Consider the following 9,165-nt stretch of genomic DNA (forward strand, 5'->3'; position numbering starts at 1 on the left):
TTTGTCGGTCACTGGTTCATAGCCGACTCCAAGTGCTTTGCTCTCTTCGTCCCGCATCTGGTTGGGTAACACCAGCGTTTTGGGCACACTCACAGTTGTCTTACTGATACTGGCATCAGTTGTGGTTGCGGACCTCCCACTATGGCCTGATAAGACCCATGGCTTAAGTGAGAAGCCTCCAGCCTTTAAGATCTTTTCCACTCCTTTGGTGATTTTCTCCAGTATCTGCAAGTCATTGTGGGACGTCAAGATGTCATCCACATAACTATCTTCTACCACAACTCTGCGCTCCTCAACCATGGCTGCAAACTGGGGCAGGTTGGCTGTTTCTCTCATTGCCACCTGGGCGATACAACCAGCAGGATTGTCTCTCCAGAGGAATCGATGGAGGTGTACTTCTTTGTATTCTAGCCAGACAGAGTTGTACATTTTTTTCACATCGCCCAGGGCGGCGTACAACCCAGTCCTGAATCTCAGAAGCACGCCCCTTATCTGATTTAGGACATGAGGACCCTTGTACAGTAGGTCATTTAAACTTATTCCCATGAATTCTTGGCTACTGTTCCAGACAATTCTTACAGGGGTAGTGGTTGAGTGAGGATTAGGAGCAACTAAATGACTGATATACCACTTAGGTCCCTTCCAGCTATCGATTTCCTCCTGGGTGACTTTAACGGCAGCCCCTCTTGAGACCATATCGTGGATTTGCTCTCTGTACGCAGCCTTCCATTCCGGCTCCCTCTCCAGTCGTTTCTCAGTGTTTAAAAAGGTCGCTTCCACTGCACGTTGATTGTCAGGCAGCGTTGTGGGGTCTCCTTTCCACGGGTAAGCTGCGTCCCAGTGAGGGGATTCGCTGTGCTTGTCAGCTTGCACGTAGGTCAGACATTCCTTTATTTTCTCCAAGTCTCTTTCCTCTCCTAGGGTCATTTCCTTGCCTCCAGGGGGGCACCTACCGCATCTGCAGCCACCACACTGAGGATCACAGGCGGCGCCAATACTGTCCCACTTGAACCATTCAAAAACTTCTTTGTTGGTAGTTGCAGTGTTTCGGAGGATTGCGTCTTCTTCCACCGAAACTCCACTGGGTCCTCCCGTCTTCACAAGAATCTCTTTGTACGCCCTTGAAGCTGTTCTCATTGACCTAGCGAAATGTGTTTCAGACCTGTGCACTGCTAGGTCTATCACTTCAAAGAGGTCAGGATGCATTCCACCAACAGTCTTCCCAAGGGGACCATCCCAGAGGACGAGGTCTCCAACTACTCTGACTGGCTGTGGGACCAGGCGACCCTCCCTGTGGCGAATCAACAGGTCGATCTTTTCGGGCCGGACCAAGTCCTTGAGTTGAACATTTGGAAAGAACTTCTGCAGTTGCTGTGGCGTGACAGCTTGGTTCACTTTCGCAACATCTTCCAAGCCGTAACAGAGGAGTTTGTGCTCTGCTATTGTACCTCTGGGAGTTTTTACTCTCAGCCTCAGGGTATACTTCATGGTAGTAATGGTTTTCTTCATCCCTCCAACACCTTGGACAATCAACTTAATGTTCTCACCATTTAGCTTGAGACGCTCTGCTGCTTTATTAGAGATATAATTAGTATCTGAAGCGAGATCAATCAACGTACCGACTAGCTGGCCAGAGTTTGTCGTCACATCCAGTAGCATCATTATGACAGGGCACTCTTTTGGCTCACAACCAATGCTAGCACACACTTTTGTCGTGATCTTATTTGAAAAGGCTTCTTTGAACTCTGCTCGCAGCTCTGGAGAAAGTTTAGCAAGGAGCTCCTCCTGTTTGTTGGTTAGTACAAGCCCCCTTTTCCCCAATTTTGCATCGCTCTGCTCTCCGCTCTTTTCCTCTTTCTTCTTGATCTGTGACTTTGGACAGAGCAAGTAATTGTGGTCTGAAGAGCCCTCTTTCTGACAGTCATCCTTTGAGCATAGATACTTTTGTGTGCAACCGCCATTGTCACCATGAAGGCGCAAGCACTTAAAGCATGCTCCTGCTCTCCTAAGCTGAGCCTTCTTGCCTGTCAGATTGAGCTTCTTGAAGAGCTTGCAGGCGAACAGCCTACCTCCGTGCTCGTTGTCTCCACATGTGATGCATGAGCTTGGTTGAGCGCCCTTTAGGGTGTTTCCTGATGTGGTTCTGGTGAATGCCCTCCTTTCTTTTTTCTTCTCGCTCGACCTCTCAGTATTGTCCGCCGGGCTAGGCTGTAGCTGGTCTAGTTCCTCGAGAATGTCCTCCTGCTTCTTCAAGTATTGCAGTAGACAGTCAAAGTGGTTGCGTGGTGAAAACCCGCTTCCAGGGTCATTTTTGTGTGTTAACCACTTTTCTTTCTGGGAGTCAGGAAGCTTACTTTCAATCGACTGCACAACCACTCGGTTCTTCACAGCATCTTCCTCCCCTAAGACTTGTAGGTCACGAAGAGCTCTCTCCACGGCTTGAATCAGTTCGATTGTCTTCCTCGGATGGTTTCCTTTGATGGGGCAAAGTCCTTGCACTTCTTGTGCAATCAGCAGCACTATTTTTGGCTTATTTCCGTACTTGTTGTCCAGGAGCCTGAACACGTCGTTGGCGGATCCACAGCTGGACAATACGAGGTCCCTCTTGACTTTTTCATCTAGGCTTCCCAAGAGATGGAATTTTCTCACATTTTCCAATCCATGAGGGTTTCCCAGACGTTGCAAGTCCTCCCATTCAGCTTTCCAGCGGTAGTAATCCCTCATATTACCAGCAAACATGGGCAAGCGTACACGTTCTAGGCTGATCTGGGGCCTGTAGTTGTAAGTCCCAACTGGCTCCTCCTGCTCCACAATTTTCACTTTTCCCAGTTTCCCTTCGTTGTCGGATTGAGAACCGCCTTTCCATGCCCACTCATCCCACAGTTTTTCACGCATTTTCTTCAACTTCCGGATCTGGTCCTTTGACTCTGTTGCCTTGGACCGAGGGATCAAATCTTTCCACTCATCCAATCCTCGTTCGAAGTTGTTGACCTCCCGTTCCAGGTTCCTATGAATCAATTCACATTCCCTCCTGGTCATATGGTGGTGATCGGTGTCCTCGGCCTGGTCCATGGCTGATCCAGCCTCTTCAGTGAGGGCGGTAATTTCCGCCTCAGCGAACCTTGTCCAGAAGCTGATCAGGATGACTTGTTCAGTTTCATCAAACTTACAGTCATTCTGCTGTTTTTCCGTCAATGTTTTCCGCCTTCTTTTTGGCTTCATCATCGTCCACTTCTCTCAGGGCCGTGGCATACTCAAACCCTGCATCTCTGACTCTGGAGTGATCCACTTTAAAGTTCCTCCACTCACTTCTCATTTCACTTTCCCCCAGTGCACTAGCTCTGGAGGTGAGGTAATTGGCTCTTCTAGTGAATGCAGTCTGGGCTGCTGACCGCTTCTGTTTTAGCCTCTCCAGCTCCTCCTCTGATGCTGCCATCTTGCCAACTTTTCTAGCATTTAGCTCAAGCTCAAGTGTTTTCTGCCAACTGGGTTTTAAGTAGTCCTTTAACTGTAGACTCTATCCTCTTCTTGGCTTTCACTCATTATTGATTTGCCTAGTAAGTCAACAGATGAGCAGACAGCTTTATGGGTGGACTGTTTGCTTATCAGAAGTCAGTCTCGTGAGGAATGTTCTAGCCTTGCATTATCCATGTAAAAGGAGAACCGTGGTTTATGACTGTTCGGGTTTTTGTTAAAAGGCTCACCAGGAAGCACACAATGTCATGACTCGTGTTTTGTCCTTAATTTTATTTTAAATCAAATGACCACAAGTCATAAACCTGAAATACAACAAACAAGTAATGACAATATATTATTCAGATATATTATTTAGTATATTATTCAAGTAATATAATAATAATGTAAATAATAAATCAAATAATCCTGCAACACCATCAAAGATGTGGCGAATCTGGCTTAAAACAGCACCGACTACATCACCCAGAATGCCCAGCGCCAGAGGAGCATGCGCACAGTGACTCTGCCGTCACAGGTTGCTATGGACGCTGTCACAGGATACAGAACCCATGCCACCACATGCCTCGTCCAAAGGATTCACACACAAATGCAACATAATGCGGCACTCCACCATGGATCACCGAACCAAATCACCGCCATCACCACCGCCACCAGAAACCAGCAGAGTGCTCCGAACAATCAGCACAATGCAAATTGCTGATAATAATAGCCTAATGCTATATAGCATCTGGTTCGCTGAGCTACCGCACCCAGCGAGCTACAAGTTACTCCCGGCCAACTAACACCGACACAGTGAGGTAAACGTTCAGTGCACAAACATATAAGTGACTTAAACATCAATGCTAGACTGAGTAGTTTGCAGTTACATACCAACGGGCTGTGTGCTCCTGATGATTGTTTACGGTGAAGTGATTACCAGGTGCTGTAATTTAAGTCTCTAGTGAAGCTGCGCATGCGCACATAACGTAACATATCTGAGCATCTAAGAAACTTAAAGAAATCACTCGTTCCCCATTTAATTGAACACATCAGACCCATTTGCTTCTCTTTTATCTATTTCTATATATTTTTTTCTTTTCCTGAGTGAGCTAGAAATCTCAACAGGGACAAAGAATGTACTTTTGGAGAAATGTCCTCTGGTCTGATGAAACAAAAATATAACTGTTTGGCCATAATGACCATCGTTATGTTTGGAGGAAAATGGGGGAGGCTTGCAAGCCGAAGAACACCATCCCAACCGTGAAGCACGGGGGTAGCAGCATCATGTTGTGGGGGTGCTTTGCTGCAGGAGGGACTGGTGCACTTCACAAAATAAATGGCATCATGAGGTAGGAAAAATATGTGGATATATGGAAGCAACATCTCAAGACATTAGTCAGGAAGTTAAAGCTTGGTCGCTAAAGGGGCTTCCAAATGGACAATGACCCCAAGCATACTTCCAAAGTTGTGGCAAAATGGCTTAAGGACAACAAAGTCAAGGTATTGGAGTGGCCATCAAAAAGCCCTAACCTCAATCCTATAGAAAATGTGTGGGCAGAACTGAAAAAGCGTGTGCGAGCAAGGAGGTCTACAAACCTGGCTCAGTTACACCAGCTCTGTCAGGAGGAATGGGCCAAAGTTCACCCAACTTATTGTGGAAGGCTGCCCAAAACATTTCACCCAAATTAAACAATTTAAAGGCAATGCTACCAAATACTAGTTGAGTGTATTTGACCCACTGGGAATGTGATGAAAGAAATAAAAGCTGAAATAAATCATTCTCTCTACTATTATTCTGACATTTTACATTCTTAAAATAAAGTGGTGACCCTAACTGACCTAAGAAAGGACATTTTTAATGGATATATTGTCAGGAAATTGTGAAAACTGAGTTTAAATGTATTTGGCTAAGGTGTATGTAAACTTCCGACTTCAACTGTACTTTCCTGAATTCTGTGTTGTGTCGCTATTCCAATGCATGGATATGTGTCTCTAAGACAGATGGGAACTCAGATGAAGCGTTTGAAACAGTAGCTCAGAATACGTTTTGCGGCGTGTTCCTCAGCATGAGAAAGCAGTTGTCTTTCTTACAGCACCGCTTTAATAAGGATCAAACCCTTTTTTTTAAAATTCACCTAAAATGACATACCCAAATCGAACTGCCTGTACTGAAATTAATGTAGGAGACACAGCAGGGATTCAAACTGTAGGACCCAGTTCCTACATTTGAATATAAAAATTGATTTTATCAAAGAAAAACTATGCTACATTTTATCTCTGGGACCCTCAGGATGACAAATCAGAGCAAGATTACTGAATGTAAGTACATTATTTACCTTCAGAGTTGAATGTATCAAACCAGTTGCCGTGATAAAAGTTTTTTGTTGTTGTGCACTCTCCTCAAACAATAGCATGGTATTTTCACTGTAACAGCTACTGTAAATTGGACACTTCAGTTAGAGTAACATGAATTTAAGCTTTCTGCCAATATAAAACAAGTCTATGTCCTGGAAAGTTGGCTGTTACTTACAATGTCATTCTAGTCACATTAGCGCACGTTAGCATCAACCGTCCCGGTATAGGGACACCGATCCCGTAGAGGGGAACTACACATCAGGTGAGCAAACTGTAATAAACAGATTAGTCTTAGTTTCCGACTAGCCGGAAATCTAGAACTTTGGCCTCAAATATTTGTTCTTTACCTTTACTCCCTAAATTATTACAGGAATATTTGTTAATCAGAGACGTGGTTGTGAATTGAGGGACAACGACAAGCAGGGCCAAATCATGATAAAGGAATCTTTCAATGGAATTGATGGTGATCTGAACTTGAACAAACTGCAGTACCATCCTAAGTGGCCCGAACTTGTGTTTAATCAACATAGGACACAATACATTCAAATGGGCCTTGGAAAAGGTTCGCCTCCCCATTTGCATTAAAACATTAAAAGACTACCTGAAAAAAGAGGAGATGCTTGTGATGAGAAGAGGTTTGTGGACATACAATTGTCTGTTGTTATTCCATGTTTAAAAAAACATTAGGAATACAACAGGAGCAAATCTACAGTGGATCCATTGATACACATTTCTTCCTCTTCCTCAGTGCATCCCAGAGTTAGAATCATTCAACAACAAAAAAGAAGAAAACAAACCTAGATTCTGGAGGGGACACGCTTTTGGTTTCTACCCATGCCACATCAACCTAACCCTGCTGAGAAATGGCCAGCCAGTGGCAGAGCATGATCTCATAGGGGGGCAGCTGCTGCCCAATGGAGACAGGCTGTACCAGCTGAGGATGAGTCTGACAATCAGTGCCCAGGAGCTGAGAGAGAGAGAGAGAGACATCATTACACCTCTACTGCCACTCATCTGTCTGGACAACAAGTTGGATGTCAGTTGGGGTAAAACGAAAAACCGAGGGGTGCCCTGAGATATCATCAGATTATGTGCTATTTAGCAACCACTATGGTCCACCTCTAGCCTGGTTGCCATCTCTGTTCAGCTTTTACAATCCTCTCCTGCCATGTGCCAAAGTCTTTGACAGGAGTTGCAAGGAGTGGAGTGTTGGCTAAAAAGACTGGTACCCAGACTAGTTCACCTCTGTTAGAGGTTACAAATTACAAAGTTGTTCCAATAATAAATACAAGTATTGTAATACTGTTTGTATTTATTGACAGATCCTGGTACTAGGCCCAGATGGCGTTTCCATCCTTGCAGTCGTCCCGGTAGTGGCAATGGCATTCATTCTGATTGGGGGCCTATCCTTTATTATCTTTGGCATGTGGAAGTGGAAACGCACAGGTGAGATGGGATTACAGATGCAGAAAAAGTGTTTGGATAGGGTTCATTTCTGTACTTGGAGTGATGTTTATTAGTTGAACTAATACAATGATTTCTGCAATAAGGCTGCCCTCTTCAGGTGGTGAATGGTCTAACATGGACATATTTTCACGTTTATAGGATGACTATCTTTAATGTTTAACATCTTTATCAACAATGTAATTAGTGGCCGATAGAACACGTCCCATTGGTGACCTACCTGTGTCAATGTGTTGTTCTAGGCTTTCCTCCATTTTGTGGACCTACTTACTTTGCTGCCAAAGGTACTGGTAAGTATGTTAGAATTTATGTTTACTTTGTCCCTATTGTATCATTGTGGCTTGTACTCAATCATTCCTGTCTGATACTACTCATATCGTAAAGAGAAAAATGCAATGTTTTTTCATTTCTCTTCCAGAGATAGAACAGAGCAACTCATCTTTAGAGATGGAATCAACAGTCTTGATACAGCTGTACTCAAACCACCATCATACCATATTATGGTAATACCACCTCGGCTGGAGATGAAAAGAAGTGAACGATGGTCACCTTTTTTCAAAAAGGAAAATGAAGAAATCCAGAAGTAATAGAACAAGCCAGCTTTGCACTGTTCTGTTGTTATTTAATGAGACTTGTTATATGGCCAATAGTAATTGGCTAAACTGTGTAAGTGAATTGTGTATACACTCCTCTACGTATTTATTTGGACAGTGAAGCTGAAACTTTTAATTTGGCTCTATACTTTGAGATCAAATGTTTCACGAGGCGACAATACAGAATGTCACGTTTTATTTGAGGGTATTTTCATACATACTGTATGTTCTACCGTTTAGAAATGAAAGCACTTTATGTATCTAGTCCTCCTTTTTGAAGTTGTCATAAGTGTTTGGGCAACTTTACTTATGTGTATTAAAGTAGCCAAAATTGTAGTATTTGATCCCATATTCCCATAGTAGTACGCAGTGACTACATTAAGCTTGTGACTCTACAAACTTGTTAGGTGCATTTGCAGTTTGTTTTGGTTGTGTTTCAGATTATGCTGTGCCCAATAGAAATGAATGGTAAATAGTGTGTGGAAATACGTGCTATTATGGAACAGCAGGGTGCACCATGAGACATGTCAATTAAACATCTAAAATATGTTATTCATTATTTGATACACAAAATACAACAACAACAACAACAAAAAATCACAGCTGTACTCAAACCACCATCATACCATATTATGGTAATACCACCTCGGCTGGAGATGAAAAGAAGTGAACGATGGTCACCTTTTTTCAAAAAGGAAAATGAAGAAATCCAGAAGTAATAGAATAATACATGTTTTTGTTTCTATTAGCCTATTTGCTGGTAATTTGTTTAACATTATTTATGTTAAACAATGGGCAAAATGATCAGCCTTGTAGTGTGTAGTAGTATGCTTCATAACCTTGTATCAAACATGAGTGTGGCTGCTTGTCAAGTCAGGTGCTTTCAGAACTAGGGATTCATAGCTCTAAAATTGAACCACTTATAGAAGCACCAGTCTTCACTCTAGTTAATTAGTGACTGGCTGGCTGGGCCTAATGTCAACATGGCTAACAATGCCATACCACTCTTTCCCCGAAGAGATCTCTCTGTTTACCATGGCTTTATTAAGGCACTCTTGCAAAATGCTTGATATGTGTTTGTTGATACTTAATGATAAGTGGAAATTCAGGTTGCACAATGCCAAGACAAGCATTGATTTTCAATATTTGAGGAACAGGTATGCAAGCACATAACATATACCTCACTCCTCATACCAGACTCATTAACAGGGTCCTCTATTCATGGACGGAACTGCATCATTAACTATCTGTGTCTATTTCGGGTAGAGCCAGGACAACAGTCATCATCATCATGCAA

At 43.2% G+C, this 9,165-nt stretch overlaps 1 pseudogene; it reads left to right on the forward strand.

Moving 5' to 3' along the window:
* Positions 1 to 3,964: 3,964 nt before the first annotated feature.
* Positions 3,965 to 7,331, forward strand: LOC115166353 (major histocompatibility complex class I-related gene protein-like; annotated as a pseudogene).
* The last annotated feature ends 1,834 nt before the right edge of the window (positions 7,332 to 9,165 follow it).

Source organism: Salmo trutta, chromosome 28, assembly GCF_901001165.1.
Source record: "Salmo trutta chromosome 28, fSalTru1.1, whole genome shotgun sequence".
Lineage (NCBI taxonomy): Eukaryota > Metazoa > Chordata > Actinopteri > Salmoniformes > Salmonidae > Salmo > Salmo trutta.